Below are 26,109 nucleotides of genomic sequence, written 5' to 3' on the forward strand. Positions count from 1 at the left end.
AAAACCACAATGACAAAAAAAAAACACACAATGAGATATCATCTTACCCCTGTCAGAATGGCCATTATTAAAAAGTCAAAAAATAATAGATGTTGGCACAGATGTGGTGAAAAGGGAACACTTATACACTGTTGGTGGGAATGTAAAGTAGTACAACCTCTACAGAAAAAGTATGGATATTCTTCAAAGAACTAAAAGTAGATCTACCATTTGATCCAGCAATCCCACTACTGGGTATCTACCCAAACGAAATGAAGTCATTGTATCAAAAAGATACCTGCACTCATATGTTTATTGCAACACAATTCACAATTGCAAAGATATGGAATCAACTTATGTGCTCATAACTGATGAGTGGATAAAGAAAATATGGTGTATATACACACACACACACACACACACACACCACAGAATACTACTTAGCCATAAAAAAGAAAGAAAGAATGTCTTCTGCAGCAACCTGGATGGAACTAGAGACCATTATATTCTGAGTGAAGCAACACAGAAATGGAAAACCAAATACCATATATTTTTACTTATAGGTGGGAGCTAAACTATGGGTATACATGATCATACAGAATGATATAATGGACACTAGGGACTCAGAAAGGTGGTAGGGATGAAAAATTACCTGATGGGTACACTGTACACTGTTCAGGCATGGGTACACTAAAAGCCCAGACTTCACTACTACACAATTCATCCACGTAACCAAAAACCATTCGTACCCCTAAATCAATTGAAATAAAAATAAATAATTAATTGATTAAAAATAAAATACATGAACATAGTCTACCAGACTATTAAATTTTTTTAATCAAGCAAAAAAAAAAAATCACTACAGTGAAATGGCCTCTTTCTCAGAGATTAGAATCTAAAGTCAGCACCTAAGGAAAATTTGCATGTGGTCAAAATCCATCCCTTATAAAGCAATGGCATTCTGAAGACCAACATAACTTCTCTCATAGCCAGTTATCTTTTTACTTTGGTTCGCGTACCAGATGAATTAGTTGGCTTGTATTTCATATTGCATATAAAAAGAATACATATCTTTAAAACTCAAGAAACACCCTCAGCCCAGCACACATAAAGGAACTGAGACTGATAGGATCAGCAGATTCACATCTCACATTCGTTCCAGGGCACACATTCATTGAGCAGAATATTTTAATTTCTCTCTCTTTCTTTTCAGCCAAACCTTTGTACATATATGTATTTAAGTAAAGCAAGTGTATGATGTGACTCCATTGTATAAATCACTAAACCGGAAAACATGAAGATATATATCCACATTAATATTTACACATGTGTGGAAATAAACAGTCAAAAAACTGCCCACACTGCATGATGCTGAGAGGACCCTTAATTTCTATATCCATGCTGTATATTTTTGTGATAACTTAATTGTCAATGAAAGTATACATAAATGTATATTAAAATTCCCAAGGGAAATTTCCAAGGGGCCTCTAAAACAATTAGTTCTATTTAGAAAGTCATGTCAGAAGCCCACGTCTGTTGTTATTGCCCAGTAATTCTTAATGTTTAACATAAAGGAAAATATCCAACTGGATTCCAAGAAATGTGTGACATTTTATAGAAAAGGATTCTGCAACAACTGCTACTACATATTTTGTTCAACATAACACTTAAAATACAATATACTGTGTTTGAAAAATTAGACAAAATAACATTTAAGAAGTCTAAAACTAAGAGAAAGAATTTCTAGAATATTACTCATCTATGATGACTCAGTACAAACTGACATTTCTCCTAGCAGAGGTTTTAAAAAATCCTTTCTATTTATGGAAAGACAAATTGAACATTACTGTATCTAAGGTCTCAATGTTAAGAATCTTGGGGCTTTAAAAAGATAAATTCACATTCACTATTATTTATAGTACTATGTCGATCCTATTAAACTCCATGTAAATCACATAACTCAAAAAGAAAAATGTGATCTACCTATTAAAAAACTGAACTCTATTATACATATTATAGTAATTTCCACATGCTCAAAACTAAAGGTTGCTTAAAATTTTAGTTTGTGTGTGTGTGTGTGTGTGTGTGTGTGTGTGTGTGTGTGTGTTTGAGACAGGGTATCGCTCTGTTGCCTGGGCTAGAGTACAGTGGTATCATCATAGCTTACTGCGATCTCAAACTCCTGGGCTCAAGCAATCCTTGTGCCTCAGCCTCCTGAGTAGCTGGGACTACAGACACATGCCACCACACATGGCCTTTTTCCTCCTTTTTTTTTTTTTTTTTTTTTGTAGAGATAGGATATCTCTCTTGCTCAGGAAAAATTTTAGTTTTTAATAGTTACACTTAGTTGTTTACTTTTCCATCTTTTTAGCTTAGAAATAGATTTTTTTAGTTACTTTCTATTTTTTGGTTAATGAACACTTCTACATTCTGCTCTTTTTGAAGTAAGAATGCCAAATTCACTTGAAAATGCTGTCAAATCTACAGTTCCATTTTCACATATTGACAATGCTCAATTATCCAAAGGAAAGTTCCTTAAAAAGTAGACTAACCATTGAAATTTTAATAAAGATCAAACAAAAAATTTTTATCATATTATTTAAATATTATCCTTTTTCAATCAACAAGAAGAAATATATAGGTTCTAATGAACGAAGAATGCCTTGATCTGAATTAGAAAGCATTTAATCTAGAACCAGATTCTCATCCTATAAACTCTAAGAAAATTTTCAAGAATAGCATAGCCTATTCTTAAGTAGATTTGTACCAGATGTCATGGAGACTCCAATGAATGCAAATAAATTCTCATCTTCCATCAAAAACAAAGGAAATTGCTTAAATGACCAAAAGGTAGATGATGGTCATAGTTTAAACACCAGAATAATACAGTACTCCCCTTCTGCAGCAATGTAAGATAAAGTTTCTACATATTTCAAGTCAAGAAAAAATCTGTAATTTTTACATTTCTTTGACCAAAATACAAATGAAAATCACAAAATCAAGCATTTGAAAATGTGTCATTAATAAATAGATGAGATGATAATACCTACAAATGTTTTACATTTTTGTATTCTCTAAACACCCATTGAGAGGAATTAGTCAATAGTATAAATTTGCTAGTGAGGATTCATTCTCTTAAAAACCATTAATAAAATTCATTTTCTTAAAAAAACATTAATAAAAATGAACCACATGATAGGCAATTCATATATCTGGCTTGGTACAATTCAAATCAGAATGTGAGTAATGAAGAAGAAACAAAAAGAGGGAGAGCAAGGAAGAGAGAGAATACACATGTAGTCTTCTTAAACATATACCAGCTTGCCTTAATTAGTGATGCTAAAGATTATTTATTTCTCATAGAATGCAAATGACAATTGGTAAAGCTGCTGTTATTACTGTTGGAGAAATAAGAAGGCAATAAAATTTCCAGAAACAGCCGTATATTAAAGGTATAGGACTCACTAAAATTATCAGTAATTGTACTGACACTGAAATGGGCCAAATGCCAACTTATATACACTAGAAGAAAGATAAAGGAGTCAGGAAGTTTCAAATATATTAGGACCTACCACTGTCTTATAACACTTAGATTATAGAAATAGTGAAAAAAGTTGGCAATTATCTTAACTAAAGCAGAGATTGGACTAAAGACATTAAAAATCCTTCCCTCCCTTCACCCTGAGAATAGTTAATTTGCTTGAAAATATCTACAATTCTCTAATTCTCTTTTTCTGAGGAGTCAAGGCCAAAGTGACTATAAGTGAATTATTTAATCATATGGTGCCTCATTTTTCAATTAACAGAAATTCATATCAAAGAGATGTTATGGATCCAGGTTTCCTAGCTTCCAATTTAAAACCAATATGAGGTGCCAGACACAGTGGGTCAGGGCTGTAATCCTAGCACTCTGGGAGGCCAAGGCGGGCGGATCACCTGAGGTCAACAGTTCGAGACCAGCCTGAGTAAGAGTGACACCTGTCTCTACAAAAAGAGAAAAATAGCATGGTGGCATGCACCTATAGTCCCAGCTATTCAGGAGGTTTAGGCAGGAGGATTGTTTGAGCCCAGGAGTTTGAGGTTGCTGTGAGCCATGAGGATGCCACTGCTCTCTAGCTGGGGCAACAGAGCGAGGCTCTGTCTCAAAAATTAAAAATAAAAATAATATGATATTATACTAAAACTCTAACCTGACTTTTACTCTTGTAGTTGTTAATATAAAATATAAATAATAAATTGCTATGTTGTAGAAAAAAGGGAAAAGTTATTGTCTTTGACAATTTCATACAAATAGTCACAACATTTTACATTTACAAAAACAGTAGGTAATCTGTGTGACAAGCTTTATAGTTGACAAAGTTCTTTCACATAAATGATTCATTGTACCCTTACATCAGTGCTATATCCCATTTTACAAATTAAAAACTATGGCTCAAACATGTTAAATAACTTGTCCAAAAATAAATCACAAAAGTCATAACTGACAGACTCAAACTCAGATTCTAACATCTGTACTTTCAATTTAAATTAATGGGCCTGCCTCTCACCTACAATTTAAAGATTTTTAAACTTACGTCTAGGAAGGGCTCTTAAGAATAGATTTCTGTGCCAGCAATAGGAATCTCTGGTTCCACCAAAGATCATCTGGCCCCTCAGCTCTGTGCCCTTGACGGGTCGCCCTTGCTGGCCTCATCAGCCTAGTCTTTGCCTCTCACTCAAAGCAGCACCAGCAGCAGAACCAAGGCAATAATCTCACTACCATGTTACCCCAAAAATAAGACAGAGTCTTATATTTATTTTTCCTCAAGAAGACACCCTAGGGCTTATTTTTAGGGGATGCGTTATTTTTTTTAAGTACGGTACAACAATCTACATTTATTCAAATATAGTTAAGTCGTCTCCTTCTGGAACATCATCATAACTCTCCAAACCCTGAATTCCATCCTGAATTTCTTGCGACTCTATTTCCTTTAGAACCATTGGTCCCAACCTCTCATGTCCAGCAACAGAGCTGCTCGTCTTCTTTACCACTCCGAGACAAAATGCATGGGTTGTGCAGATTCGCTGCATAGTCATGCCCATCACTAGGTCTTATTTTAGAGGTAGGGCTTATATTGTGCAAATGCTTAGAAATCCTGCTAGGGCTTATTTTATGGGTAGGTCTTATTTTCAGGGAAACACGGTACATAATACCTCTTACTGCAATAGCATTCATGACAACAAGAAATTCAAGGAAAGGAAGATAACACAAATGACTGCCCAGACTTCAGGGAAATGTGTTTGTTAGGGTTTGCTGAATAAATTAAAGACAAGAATTAAGATATTCTCAGAAAATTCTGTTTAAAAGACAAAACGGGTTTGTTTGATTGTTGTACAAGGGATGAAGAAATCAGACTTTATGAAACACACTGGAAAGTCCCATGCTTCCCACGCCATCCCCATTAGTACAGATAAAATAAGCCAAGGTCTCACCAGTTATGATCCAAACTGAATGCTTTGCTTTCCACTAGGAAGTAAACTAAATTTTCTAATGAAATGCTTTATGTTCCCATTGAAGTGCATGATTTCTTTGTAACTGCTACCATCCCAAAGAAACATATTTACAGTTAAAGTAACTAATGACTTCTACTTTGTGTTTTGGGGATGGTTCTGTTACCTTCTCTTCATTGTCCCTCAACTTACCTCTTTCTACTTTAGAATTGGCAGTGCCCCACATCTTTATCAACAAAGAATTACAGATGCATGGATGAAATATACCAAAATTGACCAAGATAGGAGTTATAACTCTGTAGTAGTATACAAACAGAAGAAAGAAAACAAACCAGTTAAGGCAGACAAATAAAACAGGAAAAGAACTAAAGAAGGCCCTTCAAGCCAAAGTCTAAAGTCAGAGAAGGTAAATCTAATATTCACTTTGTTTTTTCTACTCTTAGAATGAATTCCTGCTCTAACCAAGAATAACAATAGCAATAAATCTAAAGGAAGACCAGAAATTTTGTGGAAGCCTAACTACCCCTTTTTTCTTCATAACTAAGATACAGCAAATCCTAACACTTAATATCATAACTTGCACTGGTAGATGAACTCCGTTAATTAAAATACTTCACTAGATCGTTTTAAAGATTGCCTTTGGTAGCTTAGATGTAACAGAGATATACTGCCTCTTTAAAAAGCGTACAATTGACCCAGGTTTTTGTGAAAATATGTTTAATCTTCATTATTTTAATATACTTACTCTTTTTCTAAAACGTACTTTGCAAACAATTTTGTAAGAATTTATTATAATAAATTTGATTTTTGAACTTCTGTCCCTAAAAAGAAAAGTTGTTCTAAATTTATTTTATATAAAACATGAATTTATTTGGTTGCTTCATTTATATACTTAGTTTTTATAAAATTCCTTGCATTTTTATAAGTTTCAGACATCAAGACACAGAGAGAAAGAAAGAGAGGGAAAGGATTTTGCAATAGAATGCTGCCTGAGCCAACTCTCAGTAGTCTGTTGGCAGAAGGCCTGCGTGTGAACTATTTCCAAGACCTCAGTCTGAAAGGCAGCCAAAGGCTCCACAAAAGAACAGGCCCAAAATGACTTATTACCTTTCACCTTTGACCCTTTACCCAGCTGCCTCATACTTTGTGAACTTAAAATCTTGTGAGAGAATGCTTAGCCATCCTGTTTACAAACAGCCTATTTATTCCATGGGAACAGCTTGGCAGGACATATCCAGGTCACCTGACCCTTGGTTGTCACAGAAACCATGAGCCTCAGACTCTTCTTGTAGCTAAGCCAAAAATGCAACATTTTGACTGGTTGAAATCAGTGTTGGATTATGTAGCAATCATCAATCATTTAATTCACTTTTATGTGCGCACTTCACCAAAGTATTAACACACAAAATGTGAAAACAATCATATTTGAACTACAAGTGGTATAAATCATGGCTTACATGGAAGAGAAAAAAAAAGCATAAATTTTTAACCTGAATATTACAAGTTAACCTCAACTATTACACTGCCCTAGATCTTGCTAAGTTTATCAGTACACAACAAAAATCACACAATCTTGTGGTTATTCATGTGTTTTCAAAACTCTAGTCCTGGCTGTAGTCAGACTTTACCTTATATTAGGCATTTACCTGAAGACATTACTTGATTAAATCCATTATCTCCAGCATGTTTGAACTAATCCCTCAAGGCTGCTGCTTTGATCATACTGGTGATTCCTTTAAAATAGATTAATTAATTAATTCTCACAAATTATTAATGAGTACAAATGTAGCCAGATTTCTTTTTTAAACTGTGAAAACCGATTTTAAGAATGGATAAATTAGTGAGTGATCCCATTTCAAAGGGTCATTTATTATTTAATGGATTTATTTTCAGGAGTTATTTCCTGAATTTCCTTACTATACTCAAAACATAATTAAACTTACCAAAATTCTGTACGCACACAACTTATCAGGAATATCTACTCTTTGGCAAATACAACATAAATGAGTTTTTTTTAAGTTGAGAAAACTATATCAGTGTATTGATATATATATTCGCCACTACAGAAAAATTAAATTAATTGCCTTGATACTTCGCAGCAGAACAGCCACTTCATAAATGGTAGATGTGGATTTTAATTTAGGAAAGGAGTTCCCTTTTTTAATCTAAGCATGATGATGATGATATGTAACATTTACTCAATATACTTGGCACTGTTTAGAAGTACTGTACATGGATTAGCCAATTTAATCTTCATAACCACCCTATAAGATAGATACTATTTTTCTTGTTTTACAGAAGAGGAAAGTGAGACTAAGAGAGATTAGGTCACATCTCTAGTAAAAAGAAGACTTGGAATTTGACCTTAAGCAATGTGACTTAACTTTACTGCCTGTCAAAACATACCCTTTAGAAAAACAACTTACCAAGTATTAATATATAAGTAAAATAACATGTCATTACTTAGAATTATAATACTATACACAGCTCTACAGTTTATAAAGCACCTTCACAAATATTATCTCATTTGAGTATCACAATGACCCTATGAGGTAATATTATCATTCTAATTTTAAAGATGAAGAAGCTAAAGCTAAGAAAGTTTAACTGATTTACCCAAGGTCACTTGGCTAGCAAATAATATAGTGAGGATGCCAATCCAGGTGTTCTAATACCATACCTTATGTTTTTCCTCCTATAATGAGTCTCCTTATTTCATACTTGAATCTTTTCTAAGATGGAATATTATTCACTCAACAACAATTAGAATGATGACTTTTCAATAAGAATAATATAAGAAATAAAATAAAGGCTTTCTTAATTTAACCTTAAAAGAAAACGATATTATAGTGAAACAACTTAGTGAAAATAAATCTCATTTTCCATATTTTAAAATCATACAACCCCTAGTATGATTGTAAAGATTGTCATTTTCCTCACTTAGTGTCCATAAATACATTCTTCATTCAAATACTGAAGAAAAAGACTTAGAAGAGCTTTAGACGAAAAGGATTCTCCCATGATACTGCCAGGCAGAGAAGTGGATCATCCAGGAAATAACTAAATTAGGATCCAGCTGGTATAAAAGCTGTACCAAGAGTTTGACCTAAGAACTTCCATTGGTCCACACCTCCTGTGAGCATTTTTAAGGGGTTCACCACCAACTGGATTGTCAGCAAGATTAGGCTAGGCATATCACATGGAAGATCGTTTCCCAAGTGGAGTGCCCCTAACTCTCGATTCTCTTTTGTTAATGTTTTTCCAAAAGCCAAAAATTGTCTGTTTCAGAAAACACAGATTTTAAAACAGGCACCCATAGGAGTTAGATGGTATGCAATTTTAGGAAGCAATTTCTTTTCCAAAAGACTAAATATGATATCTACAAAGCAGAAAGTATGTTAAGGAAAGTTAACTCATGTGTTACTAGAGCAAAGGATTTTAAAAAGCCATTCTCAAACTGAGAGACTCATTAGAAAAAAAATTAAAGAAATAAAACCCTACCTATGCTCATTTGTGGTAGAGATACTCTCTTTCACCATCTCTGTGACATAACTATAACCATTATAAAAAAAATAAGTGAAAAAATATATAAGAGAGAAGAGAAAAAGAAATAAATAATGTAAAAATAAATATATTGGAAAAATGTTTAAATATTTGTTCTCTAAAATTAAATGTAAAAAAAATTAAAGGAAACAGAAGTCCTTAGAAATTTTCCTTCTATAATAAAGGGGAAATTTTTAAACAATCAGCATACAACATGACAACATGAAACTTTGAAACAGTGTTAACATGCTGATATATACAATGGAATAAGTCTATAGGAAGTAAGGAATAAAAAGAGACAGAGAACACAACAGCAACAATAACAACAACAAAAACAGACCAATATCCCTGATGAACATATATGTAAAAATCCTCAGCAAGATGCTTGCAAACCAAATTGAACAGTATATTAAAAAGATTACTCACTATGATCAAGTGGAATTCATCCCAGGGATGGAAAGATGGTTCAATATATGCAAAACAATAAATGTGATATACCACGTGAACAGAAAAAAATAACAAAAACCATGTGATCTTTTCAATATATGCAGAAAAGCATGACAAAATTCAACATCCCTCCATGATAAACACTCTCAACGAATTAGGTATAGAGGTATGTACCTCAACACAATAAAGGTCATATATGACAAACCCATAGCTAACATCACACTAAACAAGGCAAAGCTGAAAGCTTTTGTTCTAAGATAAGGAACAAGAAAAGGATGCCCACTTTCACCATTTCTATTCAACATAGTGCTAGAAGTCCTAGCCAGAGCAATTAGACAAGAGAAAGAAATAAAAGGCATCCAAACTGAAAGGAAGAAGTAAAATTATCCCTATTTGCAGAAGACATGATCTTATATATAGAAAACCCTAAAAACTCCACAAAAAACCTATTAAAACTAACACTATCTCCACACGTGGAGATAGACCTGTTCCTTCTCCAGAATGAACTATGTTTTAATAAACTTTGGCACTTCGCTTGCTTGTAATAAATAAATAAATAAAAAACTAACAGACAAATGCAATGAAGTTTCAGGATATAAAATCAACATACAAAAATCAGTAGCATTTTCATATGCTAATAGTGAACTATCTGACAAAGAAATCAAGAAAACAATTCCATTTACAATAGCTACAAGAAAAATAAGATACCTAGGAATAAATTGAACCAAGAAGTTGAAAAATCTCTACTGAAAACTATAAAATATTGATGAAAAAACTGAAGAGGACACAAATAAATGGAAAGATGTCCCATATTCATGAATTGTAAGAATTAATATCGTTAAAATACTACCCAAAGCAATCTACAAATTTAATGCAATCCCTATCAAAATACCAATGGCATTCTATACAAAAATAGAAAAAAAAAAATCCTAAAATTCATATGGAACCACAAAAGATCTCAAATAACCAAAGCAATCCTGAGCAAAAAGAACAATGTTGGAGGCATCACACTACCTGACTTCAAAATATATTACAAACTATAGTAATCAAAACGGCATGATACTAGCATAAAATCAACACATAGACCAACAGTGGAATAGAATAGAAAGTCAATAAATAAATGTACACACCTATATCCAACTGATTTTCAACAAAGATGCCAAGAACACATGTCGGGAAAAATACAGTCTCTTCAATAAATGATGCTGGGATAACTGGATATGCAGGTACAGAATGAAAATTCTTACCTCTCACCTATATACAAAAATCAACTCAAAATGGATTCAAGACTTAATTGTAAAACATAAAACTATGAAATTACTAGAAGAAAACACAGGGGAAATACTTTGTGACATTTGGCTGGACAAGGTTTTTTTTTTTTTAAATAAGACCTCAAATGAACAGACAACATAAGCAAAAATACACAAGTGGCATTACATCACACTAAAAAATTTTGCACAATGAAGGAAACAATTAACAGAGTGAAGAGATGACTTACAGAATGGGAGAAAATATTTGTAAGCTATACATTCAAAAAGGGGTTGATATCCAGAATATATAAGGAACTTAATAGCAAAAAACCAAATAACTCAATTTAAAAATGGGCAAAGGGTCTTAATAGACATTTCTCAAAAGGTGACATACAAATGGCCAACAGGTATATTAAAAAAAAAAAAAAGTCAACATCACTTACTAATCATCAGGGAAATGCAAATCAAAACCACAATAAGATACCACCTCACTACAGTTAGGATGACTACTACCAAAAAGACAAAAGAAAACAAGTACTGGTAAGTATGTAGAGAAAAGGGAACACTTACACACAGTTAGTGGGATTGTAAATTACTATAGCCATTACAGAAAACAGTATGAAGGTTGCTTAAAAAACTTAAAATAGAACTATCATATGATCCAGTGATCCCACTACTGGGTATACAGCAGGCACTCCAGTAACATCATTTCATTCAGTGTACTTTTATTGTAACTTTAATGAGAGAAAAAATTGATTATTGGCCAAGGCCACTGTCTGTCTGGAGTTTTTACATTTACCCATGTCTGTGTGGGTTTTCTCTGGGTACTCTGGTTTCATCCCACATCCCAGAGATGTACACATTAGGTTAATTGGCATGTTTCCATTGTCCCAGTCTGAGTGAGATGTGGGTGTGAGTGTCATTGTGTCCTGCAATAGAATGGCATCCTGTCCAGGGCTGGTTCCCACCTTGTGCTCTGAGTTGCTGGGATAGGGTCTAGCCACCTGTAACCCTGAACTAGCATAAATGGGTTGGAAAATGAATGAATGAATGAATGAATGAATGAATAGATGGATGATTACAAATTATTATAAAATAAAAATTCATAAAGTATATGATAAGATAATCATACAAATGCATAACAATAAACAAAACTGTATAAAAGCACTCAGTGAGCCAGCCATATTTGTGGGTTTTTTTAATTTGCCATATTTTTTATTGTTTTTAAACTATGCAATGGCAACCGGTGCTCCTTGCAATTTTTTTTTTTCTCCTTGCAATTTTTGCTTTGCAAACATTTATTCCTTAACTTAACCTGCCACTGCTACACCTGCTGTCACTTACTGATTCACCAAAAATTGGATAATTATCTTGTTTTTATTGATCTTTCTTAAATGTACATGCAGTTCACATTTATTTCAATGTTTAATATAAGAAGTGCTTAGGATCTTTATTTAGAAGTTTGATGATGTTTTTATGACCAGAAATACGCTATAAGAATTTAATTCTTGTTTATATCAATTAGTCCGTGGTAAAATTGGTTTCATTATACATCATTTCACTTAAAGTCACAGTTTCCAAGAACCTATTGACAAAGGTGAGAACTTACTGTATATCCAAAAGAAATTAAATCAGTATGTTCAAGAGATATCTACACTCCCATGTTTATTGCAGTACATACAATAGCCAAGATATGGAATCAAACTAAGGGTCCAGTAAGGGATGAATGGATAAAGAAAATGTGGTATATGTATACAGCAGAATACTAGTCGGACATAAAAAAGAATGAAATGCTATCATTTGTAACAATGAAGACAAACCTGGAGTGAAATAAGTCAGACACAGAAAGACAAATACTATATGATCTCATTCATATGTGGAATCCCAAAACACAAAAAATTACTATCAGAAGCAGAGCATAGAACAGTGGTTATTAGAGACTTGGGAGGCAACAGAGGAGGGGAGAATGAGAAGAAGTTGGTCAGTGGGTAGAAATTATAATTAGAGAGGAAGAATAAGTTCTAGTGTCTTATCGCACAGTAGGGTGGCTATGGTTAACAGCAAAGTATTCTATATTACAAGATAGATAAAAAAGAAACTTTCACATGTTCTCACCACAAAGAAATGACTAATGCATAAAGTGATGGGTACTCTAAGTACCCTGATTTGATCATTATACAACATATATATGCATTAAAACATCAAATTGTACCCCACAAATATGTGCAATTACAATGTGTCAATTAAAATTATTTTAACAAAATAAAAAAAGAGACAGAGAAAAAGGAAAAAAAAATAAAGCAACCTATTTACAGGCAGGCCAGTGTCACAAGATCCTTAGAAGACCTATGTGGGTTAGCCCATGATGAGCTTTTCTGGCAAGCCTACCATGTGCAATCCTAAAAGCAAATCACTTGGCTCCTAGAATATGCCTCATGACCATAAATGTACCCAGGGATATCAATTAACTTAATAAATTTCTACGTGACCATTTTACTCTGAATGTTTTAAAATCACCAGTTTCAAAAATTGCGCACAATCGCTGCCATTGGTTTTGTAAGTGTGCAAAAGTGTAGTTCTGGGATCTGAGGGTAAATGTGCCACGAAAAAGAAAATGGAGAATCGTCAATGCAAATGACCTCTTTGAACAAGGAGGAATATGCCTGATGAGTGTGTCACCTGTTTAAAAAGATTTTTTAAAAAGGTAAGTTCTTTCAGAGTAGTGTTGAGGTCTGTTCTCCATAAAAATGTTTCTGGATTTTATTTCTTTTTCTTTCTTTGTATTTCAAGGGCTGTAGCTCACTCTGCAGATACTGCTTGCAAAGCCCATCATTCTTTGCAGCTCTAATGTTTTACCAAATAGGCTCAAGGGGCTGTTCTCACGGAATCCTATCTGATTGCCAGCATCCATTTACTTTTCTGACATTCCAGCGTTAAAAATTGCTTTGAAACCGTCAGTGTTTCCTCTATAATGCAAATAGATAGAGGTAGTTTTAACATGGTTTTTTGACACTTAACTCAAAAGTGACCTTTTATGGCTTTAGTTGAGTTGTGCTAAAAAATCTAAAACAGGAACGTATCCTAGAAATGTGCATGCAGAGATAAAGAAAAATTTTTACCTTCAAAAAAAAAATTTAGAAGCAAGTACATGCATGCGCACACACATGCACAAGTGGACACTTTGCGCACTGGAAAATACAATAAAATTATTACAATACATTTGGAATTGTGAGATTCTAAGAAAAAAGCATGAGAACACCAACACAGGAAGATAGTCACTCTATTCTACTGTGCAAGTATATGGGTACTTATGATGATACACATATTGCTGGCTTAATAGAAGAAAATGACTTTTTGTTTTAACAGTTTAGAAATAAATACTTCAGAATAGTCTCCAACATTAGCTCTCACTTTTTTTTTTTTCTCCTGCCTCAGGATTCCGCAAGCCCCCGTAAGAATCCACCAATGCTCACACCCTCTAGCTGCAGACTCTTTCCTACCCTGGTAACTGAGTTAATTCTGACTGAGGTAAGAAATACCTAATCCCCATAATATCCTGAAATTTAAAAAAAAAAAAATCCTAACCTGCTTCAACACATGCTTAGTACCCGTTAACACTTAGTCATTCACCGCATTGCAGTCAGGGAACACAGAAGGTGAGAATGTTTTAAATGCTGTTTCCATGATGTCTCCTGAGCCTCACCCCTCTCACGGGTAAACAGGGCTACCTTAAAGCTCCCGAGGCTTCCCCTGCCTCTTATGTACACCGGTTATTATGAATGAGTTCTTGGCTGGGCACAGTGGCTCATGCCTGTAATCCTAGCACTTTGGGAAGCTGAGGTGGGAAAATTGCTTGAAGCCACGAGTTCTTGACCATACTGAGCAAGAGCGAGACCCCATCTCTGCAGGCACAGCCACTCAAGAGGCTGAGGAAGGAGGACCACTTGAACCCAGAAGTTTGAGGTTACAGTAAGCTATGATGACATCATTCACTCTAGCCAAGGCAACAGAGCGAGACCCTGTCTCAAAAAAAAAAAAAAATGAATCAGTTCTCATTATCCTTTTTCCTCCTAGGAAGAGCATGTTAAGACATGATCTTTCAGTCCCCCTCAATAGAAATCATACCTCTAATGCTGATAGCTATAGCCTCAAACCTAGTGGGTATGCCTCGTCCCTAAAGGCATCAATTGACTTCTTCCTATATGCCTGCTATCGTTAATTGGAATCACCAACTAAGTTTCTTGCTGCTATGTCTGGTACACCAATGGGGCCCTTGAAACTTTACCTTGGATCCCCTGAACAAGAGTTTTTACTCAAAGCATAATTAGAGATAATTGAGAACTTGAACACTGACACCATTGTCCCTCAAACCTTCAACTACCAAACCCAGCAACTGTCCTGCCCTAGAAATAAAACCTAGTGTCAGCCTCGGCCTCTCCTTCCTGTGTGAGCTATCTAGCCATATGACTCACCGACAAGCAAGGCCAGGACTAAAATAAGGAGAGCAAGACACTCACCTTGATGCAAATTTAAGGGGGTACAAAAAAACTCAGCAATCATAGTAAATAATGTTTTAATACAATGTTTTAAACAATCAAAATTAATACAAAAGAGCTATGATGAACACAATATCAAAATTTTAAATAGTTGGTATTACTGATTTTTCTTTTTGCCTCGGGTTCCAATATGGCAAAGCACTTGTTAGTGATTCTGTCCTTATTTAAAATTTTGACATTTTGTTCATTGTGGATTTTGCACCTGAGATGAGTGCCTCACTCACCTCACCCTAGTCCTGCTAGTCCTGACCCTGCCAACAAGACCAGGATAAAACATATTACATGAAAAAATGTAACCTGATAGTAATATTCATGGAAAACAAAAACAGGTTTAGAAAATTTTCCAGCCAGCAACACTGGCTCACGCCTGTAATCCTAGCACTTTGGGAGACCAAAGCAGGAGTATTGCTTGAGGTCAGGAGTTTAAGAACAGCCTGAGCAAGAGTAAGACCCTGTCTCTACAAAAATAATAGAAAAATTATCCCAGTGTACTGGCATGCACCTGTAGTTCCAGCTACTAAGGGAGGCCAAGGCAGGAGGGTTGCATGAGCCCAGGAGTTGGAGGTTGCAGTGAGCTATGATGACACCATTGCACTCTAACCGGGGTGTGAGAGAGAGAGACCCTGCATCGAAAAGTAAAAGGAAAGGAAGACAATTTTCTGCAGTTGGAATATGAAATTTGAAATAAATTACTTATGCAATAAAATTTGTGGAAGTATTACAATTTATTAAGACCTCAAAATTTTGAAATTATAAACTATCTTCTTAAATTTCTATTTTCAATAATGGCAGGCTGTTATTTAGACCTTGGCATTACTGACATTTGCAGCTGGGTAATTCTTTGTTGTGGGGGGCTGGCCTGTGCATTATAGGATATTTAACAGCATTGCTGGTCTCTACCCACTAGATGCCAGTAGCTCCCCAACCCCAGTTCTAACAACGAAATGTCTCCAAACATTGCCAAATGTCCCCTAGGAGGGAAGATATCACTCTCAGTTGAGAACTACTAGTTGAGGCCATCCCTCCAGCTGAAAACTGAAAAGACAAATTTTTTAATGCAATCATGTAAGCACTAAAGCTGATAAGATAATGATAAACTGTCAGGCCGAATACTGCACAAAGTAAAAAACCCAGTGTTGGCCAGGTGCAGTGGCTCATGCCTATAATCCCACACATTGGGAGTCTCAGATGAGAGGACTGCTTGAGGCCAGGAGTCTGAGAACAGCCCAGGCAACACAGTAAGACTCTGTCTCTACAAAAATATTTAAAAATTAGCAGGGTGTGGTGGCATGTGCCTGTAGTCCAAGCTACTCAGGAGGCTGAGGCAGGAGAATTACTTGAGCCCAGGAGTTTGAGGCTGCAATGAGCTCTGATTGGGCCATAACACTCCAGCTTGAGTGGCAGAGCAAGACCCTATCTCAAAAAATAAAAACAAAACAAAATCAAAAAACAATGTTTATCTTTCTGGTAAGCAGAACTTCGAACACCGTGGCCAATTTGCCGTAAGAACATCTGTCAGTTGGCAAATTTAAGCTTCAATTCTGAAACATGGAAGGCAAGAGGTTTAGAAATCAAGGCTCAGGGCCCCATGTTAGATGGGATGTCTCTCCACATTAAGTTCAGTTTCAAAAGGCTACACCTAGAATGAAACCTGTCCTCATGGTTCCCAACCCCATCCGTAGGAATTCAGTGAAGGTTGCTTTGACAGTAAGAGGAGCAAAGCAGGCATGGTGGTGCCTGCCTGTAGTCCCAGCTACTCAGGAGGCTGAGGTGGGAGGATTACATGAGACCAAGAGTGCAAGGACAGCCTTAGCAACACAGCAAAACCTTTATCACTTAAAAAAAAAAATGAAATAGGCTAGGCGTAGTGGCTCACGCCTGTAATCCTAGCACTCTGGGAGGCCAAGGTGGGAGGATTGCTTGAGGCTAGGAATTTGAGACCAGCCTGGGCAAGACCAAGATCCCATCTCTACAAAAAATAGAAAAATCAGCCAGGTGTGGTGGCATGCACCTATATTTCCAGCAGGAAGATTGCTTGAGCCCAGGAGTTTGAGGTTGCAGTGAGCTATGATGACACTACTGCACTCTAGCCCGGGTGACAGAATGAGACCCTGTATCAATAATGAATTAATTTAAAGAGTTACTTAACCTCTCTGAACTTCAGTTTCCTATTTCTAAAATGGAACTACAATTAAAGGAATTACAGAGAAGATTTGTGAAGTATCTAGCATATAATAAGTTCCCAATTTTAAAAGAACTTTTATTATTACTATGGCACATGGACTGATCAATAAACATAAGAGCAACATAAACTGATATAGAAAGAGAGGAGTTTCTACTTATAGATTAAAGAGCATGGTGCTTTAAGAACTCAATGAACTCAAATAAAAAATTTACCAAAGCTGTTCTCAGAAATCTCTAAAGAGCAATATCAAAGAAATATAGATTATTTAAACAGAAAGTTGACAATTTTAAACATTGAGATTATCATAAGATTTATATAATAAAAATTCATATAAAGCAAGTCAGAGGGAAATAGAGCGTTCACCGAATGGGTTTGTCTTTTGGTTAACAATCACATTTTGCCTCTTTCCTAAGCATCGACAATAACTGGTAAACTGTAGGAGAGCAGGATCAACAAGTGGTTTTGCATGCTATTCTTTTCCAGTAATGGCACATACAGGTACTCGATAAATATCTGTTCATGAACAAATGAATCCTAGCTATTCTCTCTGGATAGTTTTCATTTCAGGGAAGTTGCCTAATATGTTCTCTGATGGCAATTTGGTAGTCTGAGCCTTGGCATTTCTGTGACTGCAACATAAATATTGAGGAGAAAAAATGACCAACTGTGATGGTTACTTTTATGAATCAATTTGGCTATGCTATAGAACCCATTTATTTAATCAAATACTAATTTATATGTTGCTCTGAAGGTATTCTGTAGATGTTAACATCTATAATCAGTTGACTTTAAGTAAAGGAGATTAACTTCAAATAGTGTGGGTGAGCCTTATGGCATGAGTTGAAGGCCTTAAGAGCAAAATTGAGGGTGGGTCCTGGACAAGAAGAAATTCTGTCTCAAGACTGCAGCATCACCTGCTGCCTAAGTTTCCAGCCTGCCAGCCTGCCCTACAGATTTCAGACTTGCCAGTCCCCACAATTGTGTGAGCCAATTTCTTAAAATAAATCATATATGTGTGTGTTCGTGTGTGTATGTATATGCATATGCATATATATTTTATTGGTTCTTTTTCTCTGGAAAACACTGATACACCAACAAAGTGAATAATGTTATTTGAGACTTTATACTACTAAGTAGACACCAAAAGTAGAACACACTAAACGCTATTATATGGTGCTGTAGACCATTAGTTTTAAGTAAAACAAAATATTGTCTTTATGTTCTTTGATATCAATCCCAAATTATTGATTCTAACCAGCATCTATCACCATTAACATCCATGTCCCTTGAATCTTCTGCATAATAATATATAGATTTCAAAGAATCAAAACCAAATATCACTGAATCCAATTAAAAGGTGATTTTGAAAGAATTAATTTAAACATATCTATGATGTCAACAGCAAAGAGGCCTGAAATCATAAAGAATGCACTTATGCCATATCAGTGTCTATGTAATAAAAAGATATCATAATTGTACACTCCATATCTATTAATCTGTAGTTCCAAACTTTAACATATGCCTAAACAAGAGAAATAAAAAGCTATTATAATAAAATCCAGGCCAAGAAAAGATTTAACCAAAAATATTCAAAAGGGACATAAATACTATTGTACTGGATACTATTTAAAACCCACTTTATATTACCAGAATAGAAAATGCTGGTTTTAGCATATGAAACTAGAATAGGAACACCAATATAATGCTGATATTGAGAAATACAATATGTGTTTATATACTAATATGAGACACTTGGACCATGTCACAAAAACACAAATTTTATTGTCTTGGACATGTAGTGAGAAAAAGGGAGGGAGAATAATTGTCAAGTATTAAAGTATAATGGCGGAACACAAGTCTTTGGCAGATTTTATTTATACCAGACATCCTCACTCCTTTACACACTTACTTAGAAAAGCAAATGCCAGAAATTCCTTCTTGAATGTTTTCCTTCAGTTTTCCCGTAATCTTCAGATTCTTCAATCCCTTTCTCAGTGACTGTCCTAATACTAAATTGTTCAATGGATGCAATCAAGCATCATGTTGTACATCACGAAATGGAGACAATCCAGCAATCTATTTAATCAATCAATAAATAACCAGAATAATTCATTCAATCTCTGTGGCCTAAAAATAATATTCTTATGTTCTCTTTTCCTCTAGTCGCATTCTGTTCCCAGTCTTATGGTAAGTTGACAGCAGCAAAAGCCCATTTTACCATATACTGCTTATCTCAATATGCCTAAAGAAGTATAATAATACTTCCAGATTCCAAATGTACAGCTATGTCAAGAGGTAAAATGCACAGAGCCAGACTGGGGAATGGCAGCACCTTACGCTTCCAGTTAAGTTTACGGTCCTCTCACAAAGCCTACCAAACTTATGAAAGATTTAAAGTTTTTTTTCTATAACTAATAAGCTAACACTTTGTCCTTCCATTTCTAATTCCTTAATTCCAATTCTACTAGGGTAGTTTATATTGTTAAAAACATCTTTAAGGATTAATATTTTAATCATAATTTTTAAATGAATATAATAACTGATTATATATATAATTCATTGCCTAATCATGAATCAAATTTTAATCCCATGAAAGATGTTCAATAGCAATTTTAACTACTAAGCACAATATTAGTGTTGTTAGGGGATTAAAAATTAAATTTCAAGGTGGCCAAAGCATAAATTCAAGAACTTTAGACAATTTTAAAGAGAACAAAACACTAAGAATTAAAAGGCATATCATCATGTTTATCCAATTATCCAATATAATCATACATTACTACTCTACATGTTCATATAAGTCATACAGTAAAATATTATTCAGAAGAATTTTGTATAAAGCATATCTTTTTAAAGATGATGAAATAGAAATAAAATAATTTTCAGTTCTAATATGAATAAAGCATATTCATAAAGGAAAATAAAGAAAGTAAGGGGAAATGCACTAGAACTCTGAGATACTATTAATAATTACTCTGCTCTTACATAAGGGAGAAGCAAGGCAGCAAAATCCTGTGGTCCTAACCCTCAAAGCTTCCATTAACTTTGATGATTTTGCCTTCATAAGGAACAGAGAATTACTTTCCTATAGACTTTTTTTTATTAGTAAGAGGATCTCATAGTGACACTGTTATTTAGGCCCTATAATATTCCCATGCATGAGAATTTTCAACGAAGAGATTTCACTTTTGCTAAGGCAACAAGAGAATTTGTGCAGGATTCTCAAATGTTTAATATATCAATCACATTAAAGAGCACCCATTTTATGTTCAATTGCTTGGGTGGAAGGGATTAAATAAAATACAGTTGCACTAAGGGAATTTTCTGCCACTCAGTTGCCAGTACAGTTATGTATGAAGAATTCTTATTAAGTCAAAAGAGAACAGAACACACTTAAAAGCAGAGTTCACGCCCTTGATTCAGTTTTGTCAATGGAAAGACTCAAGATTCAGGTCACTACCTATCCTTTTCCCTACTCAAAAAGAGACCCTCCCGATTCATAACCATTAGAATGCTCCACATTTTTAAGTTTGCAACATCATGGCCTCATTATGAATTAGGTATTTAGGGAAAACTACATTTCTTTCAAGGGAAAATGTTTTAAAAATGCACAATTCCTCCATCATGCATTTTTTAAATAACAAGGAAAGAAAATATAATTGTTTTTACAACCTAGGTTCAGACAACTGTCCAAGCAGTCTATAGAACTGATATCAATAGGAGTTTTATGCCTGTTGGAAAATCATTCTAAAGGTTTTTTTTTTAATCTGAAAAATAACGTCATCACTGCGGATTCCACCCTGAAATCCAAAGGCAGGAAATACATTGTGTTGTTAAAATGTTAGCAACTGCATTTCAGTTTTTGAAAAAGCAATTCAGTTTTCCTGAAATAAAGAGGTGATTATATCTCTTATTATTGTTACAAGAATTTGATATATCACAAAGTGGAAGAGTTACAGCATGTGTCAACTATCAACCAGGAAAAATGAACCTGATTCATAATTCATTTTAAAAATGCCTAGTTAGTCAATCAAGTGATTTGTAATCATGAAGCCTGCCAGAAATTGAATGAATAATGGGCCACAGTAAAATCTTTGGATTTTTTTAGTATTCTTATTTCATTATGTGACTTCTATTGCCATTTTTGATCATTGCTTCTCAGCAGCACAAATTAAATCACACATATTTACTTACAAGTTTTCAACTATTAAATAGGCTAAAGGACATACACGTTGAATGACCAGAGTATATAAAATCTTCCTACAAAATTAAAGGTCTTAGTGTTTATAGCCCGAGCAAGGAAAATTCATTCCTTCTAATTCCCTCAACATTCTCCCCACTTTAGTTAAATTATTTAGTAAATATGCTATTTCAGCATAACTCCGTCTAATTCGGTACATTTTCCCAAATAGTTTCTAAATATTCTAAAACACATAAAATCATTTAATAGAATCTAGTTAATATCAGAAACTTTAAGCTTCCTATTAATATCTTCACTGCATAGTATTTCCTCAGCTAAAAGTATAATATAATCTGATAGTCAACGAACATTTAACTTCTAATTAATACAATCTTATCAAATTATAAATAGCTAAAATATAAAATCAACTTAAAGCCTGGCATATTACTAAAGGGGTGATATAATAAATGAGTGTTTTTCAAAATGTAAACTATTGAACCATGTAAGAATTTTTTTCATTCTGATAATTCTGGCCATTATAACCATTTTAATCAGGACTGCATAACATAAGAATTACACTGTTTTAAAATAAATGGAACTTTAAATATGATAACAAACGCATACCTGCTTTGATAATTTTCAAGTAGAAAGATCCTTTTCCAACTTTAGACTGATTATAACACCAGAGCACATATGGATCTCCTTAAGGAAAGCAACAGAGTTCTTAAGATCTATTATACCCATTATTCAAATCTAATATTTATGAAAAAAATCAGCTATCTATATTTTGTGGGTAAATTTCCATTACAAATGTTTGGTTTTTCAAGATGACAAAATTCCAGACATACATAATACATTAACTCCAAGAAACTAGTATAATTATGGTAAAACCTTAGGAAAGATACCGTTTTCCACATCAAATGTTCCCTGAAAAGCACAGCAGCATTCCACTTTGGAATTCATGCTATCACCATTATCACACCAGCTGCCAGAATCATCTTTTCTTTCCTATGGCAACTAACCATTCATTCATTCAACAAATGCTCATTAAGCACCTACTGTGTGCCAGGTTTTATGCAAAAAACTGGAGATACAAAAATGAATTAGACATATAGCCTTTGTACCTGCCCTTAAGAAAGCTACAGTCTAGTAAGGAGACATAAATAAATCAGTGCAATAAAATATAGGAATAGACCTATGTACTAGAAAGGCTCAGTGAGAGAGATCAGTAGTCAGGAAAGGCTTCAAAGAGTTAACAAAGCTGAATCTTGAATAAAAGTTGGTACTATATCAGGGGAACAAATAGGAATAACTATAAAGATAAGAAGGAAAATATGAATGAAGACAAAAGTGCAAAATGGCTTATCATGGTAGGGTGACTACAAGCTATTATGATGTTGGGTGGTAAGGGAAAAAGGCTGCCAGAGGAAACCTGAAGCAGTTCTCAATGGCCCAATAACAGAACACCTTGTATGTATAGTAAAAAAGAACAATATCTGTATTTGATAAACTATAAAGCCATTGAAAATTTTTAAGTATAAAAATCAGTCCTGGATCTGGTTTAGTGTCAGTATAAAAAAAAAAAAAAATCACAGGATCACAGGTTTCCATAAAGTCTAAACAATTTATGCATTTGGTTTTCCTTAACAATGGTCAAATTAACATTTCATTGTGTATTTGTTAGAAAATTAATACCACCATTTTAGCCTGCCTGTTTTATATTTATATGTAGATAATCATCCAGAATCAAGGTCTCACTCTTTAGCAAACTTATGAATTAAACAGCAGTTGTATTACCTGAAGAGTGGAGCAGACACTCAAGATACACCACTCAAGTTTTCCAAGGAAGCACCACTAAGATTCCACTTAAAGAATTCATACATGCGACATATGCATATGTATGCACACACAACAATAAGTATATTTAACATACTGACAAACTGTCAAAAATATGTCCACACAAAGTCACAAAAGCAAATGTTTTGTCCAGATACATTTTGGTGTACCTCAATCAAAAGTCTTATAGCACAAAACCATTTTAAACCAGCCAGACTATGCTTCAAGAGTGAAGCAGCCCTGTCTGCAATTGCAAACATAAAAGCTTCATGCAGCTTAACACAGCACTTGCAAGCAGAAGCTTTAAGCAGAAGCTCTGAGGTCAGTAGTCCAGAGTTTGAATCCTGGGCCAGCCACTGACCTTATGTAATTAAACTCCTTGAGTCTCAGTTTCCTAATCTATAAACCTGGGATAATTATCCCTACCCCATATGACTGTTGTGAAGATATAAAGAGATACACAAAGTGCTTAGTACAGAATTATTGAAGCCCTTTTGGAGGAAAATAAAATTGTACAATGAAACATTTTCTCCAAATAGAAAACTTTTCAAATCTTTTATCCATGTTATTCTTTTTTACTTCATGGCCTCTTTCAAAAACATTTTGTATAGATGGTTAAGCTGGTTATAATCACGTAATGCCGTGTGCTTGTAGTATAAGGATCCTCTCCCTCATACCCAAAAGTAGCATTGACTTCAGTGAGCATCAATCCTACCAATATTTGACCTTGGAATTTGTTTATACTGCAAAAGAAAAAAAGTAAAACATAATGACAATTACAAAAAAAAAAAAATGTCAGGACACTAGCAAAGCAATACTGTAAAAGAAAATTAATTTGACAAACTGACAATGGAGATAACTAAAATGAAAACAACCAGAATAAAGAGGGCCAAAGCAACATAAGTAACTTATGTATGTATGGAGTTGCTTATACATACTTGCATATATATATATATATATATATATACACATACATATTCATATATACACATACTTCATGGTTAGGTAAGATTGGGTCAAATCACGCATGTAATTAGTATAAAAATGAAGCTATGATTATGCAATATTCATTAAATGATATTGACCTGAACTACAGATTGTTATGTAGAGACACTACTGACTCTTGTAATAATATTAAACATATAGAAGTCAGCCACTTTATCTCTGGAATAGTTGGCCTGTGAAAAGCATTAACAATGGCCACCAGTTGATAGACCAAATAACCTATTTGAAAATAACAGAGAATCTTTTCACTGACACTGTAGTTATCCTGAAATTTCCTGATATTATTAATATATTTTAAAATGGGTATGCAACATATGTGATCAGTATGTGATTCTTTTCTAGTCAATAAGCATACAATATAAGAGTCATGATTGTAAGTTAGCCAGCATGTGTTACACGGAAATAAGAATGAAGATGGGAGAGAAGAGTTAATCAAACTACTTCTAAGTATATTCATAAACAACAAATTATTACTTCCATCTTTTTAACTGTTAGGTTGATTTCTATACTATCCTTTAGGATCAAGTAATGAAACGTCATGGTTCAACATCCCAATAATGTCTCATAAAAACAAAGTTTAAATCAAATTATTGTTTTGTAATACTACAAACATAAAATAATATTAGCATGATCTTCCATATATAAAGATGAGATAGACTCACCATCAATAAATATGAGGTTCAGGTTGTTTTTCCATAGGGTAGATGGGCTTGCTGATCTAACCAATTCTCTTGTCAAAGCTTCCTGGTGAAAAATAGGTTATATCTGTAAGATGAGTCTTACAAGTAGTCACAGAAAATAACAAAATAAAATGATCAATATAGAAATGAAACCTATATCTTTGGTCCCAACCAGTATATTGTGGTGAACTAAAAAAAACAAAAGTCACAAAATATATAAATATGGTATAATTCTTACATTAAAAATTATATATGTATTTACTTTGATATATTTATTATAGTCTACATGTTATTTACATAAATATATAAATAATCAGATCCTGACCTCTATCCCTAACTAAAAATGTTCTCAGCTATCTTGACTAAAACAAAGAGTGTTTCTGACGTGTAAAATCAGAAGTTTATAATGATAATGCACAAAACATGAATGCATGCCAAGTTTACATCCCTCATCACCAGTAGCAATAACAGAAGAAATTATAGAATATTTTTGTTAATGTTAGCAATATTCTCAATAGCATTAAATGCAGTATGACTACAGCCAAAATTACTTTGACATTTCCCATAATTCTGAAAAATACTTCCACTTTTTATGAAGAAAAAATACTTTAGTTACTAGCTACAGTGTTCATTCTTAATATAGAGGGTTTTTTTTTTATAATAACATAGTTCTATTGACTCTTGATATGGAATTCTATCAGTTTCTAGTTGAATCTCCTTCATAAGAGTTGAGAAGCTGATCAAATATTATTACTAGAAGACATTGTTTGTAAGCAAAATTAATGTTATAGGCATCTTCATTATTTAAGGGATTAAGAAATTAGATTAACAATTGTTAAAAATCAATAAGAAGCAGTTAAAACTAGACACAAGTCAAACAAAATCACAATATCAAGTGCCTATGATGAGCAAGGCACTATCTGAAGGTTCTGTGAATGGGTATAAAAGTAACAAGGCA

At 34.0% G+C, this 26,109-nt stretch overlaps 1 long non-coding RNA gene across 6 annotated transcripts in view; it reads right to left on the reverse strand.

Moving 5' to 3' along the window:
• LOC105864140 (uncharacterized) overlaps nt 1-26,109 on the reverse strand; it is a 133,039-nt gene that overhangs the window by 81,033 nt on the left and 25,897 nt on the right. For 4 of the 6 annotated variants that reach the window (XR_012921712.1, XR_001150847.2, XR_012921714.1 and 1 more), the window contains exon 3: nt 25,134-25,215. This is a non-coding gene — a long non-coding RNA (uncharacterized LOC105864140). Of the gene's footprint in view, nt 1-22,254; nt 22,333-25,133; nt 25,216-26,109 lie in introns of all 6 variants that reach the window. The other 2 variants (XR_012921713.1, XR_012921711.1) reach the window with 1 other exon arrangement.

This window comes from Microcebus murinus, chromosome 11, assembly GCF_040939455.1.
Source record: "Microcebus murinus isolate Inina chromosome 11, M.murinus_Inina_mat1.0, whole genome shotgun sequence".
NCBI lineage: Eukaryota > Metazoa > Chordata > Mammalia > Primates > Cheirogaleidae > Microcebus > Microcebus murinus.